Genomic DNA, 1,642 nt, shown 5'->3' with positions numbered 1-1,642 from the left:
GCTATAGTGCCCATGGTGTTTGAGAATTTGTGTTTGCCCTTCACACGCAACACATTGTCTGCAGGAGACGCAGGCAGGACTCAGACCTGAGATTCAGGCTTGGAAATGACAAAACGACGACATTCGGAGCCAGTTTTTCATCATTCGACGGCTCCATTAGACAAGTCTCCTCTAACTGCTACATTTCCTATAGTCCAACTAGGATTCTGAGCTCTGGGACCAGAGAGGGCTCTTTCCCCTAAATATTTAAAGCGGGCTGCCTGCTTTCAACAAGACAACTGGAAACCAGGGAACCTCACTTATATCACACACAAAAAAATCCCTCCGCAACCTGGCAAAAAAAATCAAGCTCTATTTTAAAAGTGGCGACCCTGCGAATCTGGTAGCCATCTTTTTTAAAATTGGCGAATGCTGCTGTGCTGTTCACAGCAGCTCAACAGGCAGGGAAAAAAAGCACAAGCGAAGCTTTTTCAGGCACAGACAAGCTTTAAAGATGGCAACCTTATAAATGCTGATGCATTTCCTGTAACCCCTTTCTTCACCCCCACCCCCACCCCAATTCCCTGGTCGGTGTAAGCTGAGTGACGTGGTCATGTTTTTAATCAAAGCAGTGCATTATTATATATTAATAAACTGAATGTTTCTTTGTTTGTCGACCGTGATAACTTAAAAAAAAGAGAGAGAAAACCAAAGTCTTTTTTTTTGCCTGTAAGCGAGAAAAGGAAAAACAAGAGAAGAAGCTGTACATTTTATACCAAAGGTTTTTCCCCTCCTCCTTCTTCTTTGATACCTCATCCTGTACCTGTTTGTGGTGAAACGTTATTCACAAAAAGTAAAACGTCCTGAATTGAAATACAACATGGCTCTTCACGTTTAATGGGTGAAAAGGGGCGGAGTGTGTGTGTTTTCAGTTTATTTTTTTAAATGCATCCTTACAAAAAAATTTTTTAAAAAAGGTGTCAAAATCCTGAAAAGGGAGAAAATCCCTAAAAAAACCCAACAGCAACCGAACTGCTGGATAGAATGGGCAATCGATTTCAAACCATCAGGAAAGACCCAATAAGAAAGTCACCTGGCTCAACCCCCCCTTTAGGCCAGGTGTGGGGAAACGTTGACCCTCCAAAAGTTGCTGAATCACAGCTCCCATCAGCCCCAGCAAGCACGGCCAATGGCCAGGGATGATGGGAATTTTGTCCAGGAACATCTAGAGGGCCAAAGGTTCCCTGCACTGGCCTTACGCTGTTCCAACCCACAAAGAGCAAACGGCAACATTTTCCCATCGGCAAACACACAGCTTCTCAAAAATGGACAAGCCAGATGGCTGCTCCCACTCTTAAAGACTCCGGAGCCAATTGGAGCACACCTTTGTGATAGCCAATCTGGAGAGGAGGAGATCGGGAGGAGTGGCCACACACACCCTTGCCAGGGGAAGGACAAAAGAGAGAGAGCTCATTACCAGCTAAGCTTGTGTTGATCCAGAATCGGAGAACCTCAGAGCAAAAACTCTGGGGAGAGCTCTGCGGTTGCGCCAAGGTCCTCTTTTGTGGCTTCCCTTTGGGGTATCTGGTTGGCCACTGTGAAAATACGAGGCTGGACTGGATGGGCCCCCTGGCTTGATTTTCCCTTTTGAAGCCCATCTATG

Source organism: Rhineura floridana, chromosome 22 (assembly GCF_030035675.1).
Source record: "Rhineura floridana isolate rRhiFlo1 chromosome 22, rRhiFlo1.hap2, whole genome shotgun sequence".
Lineage (NCBI taxonomy): Eukaryota > Metazoa > Chordata > Lepidosauria > Squamata > Rhineuridae > Rhineura > Rhineura floridana.
Note: the sequence above shows the minus strand (reverse complement) of the source record.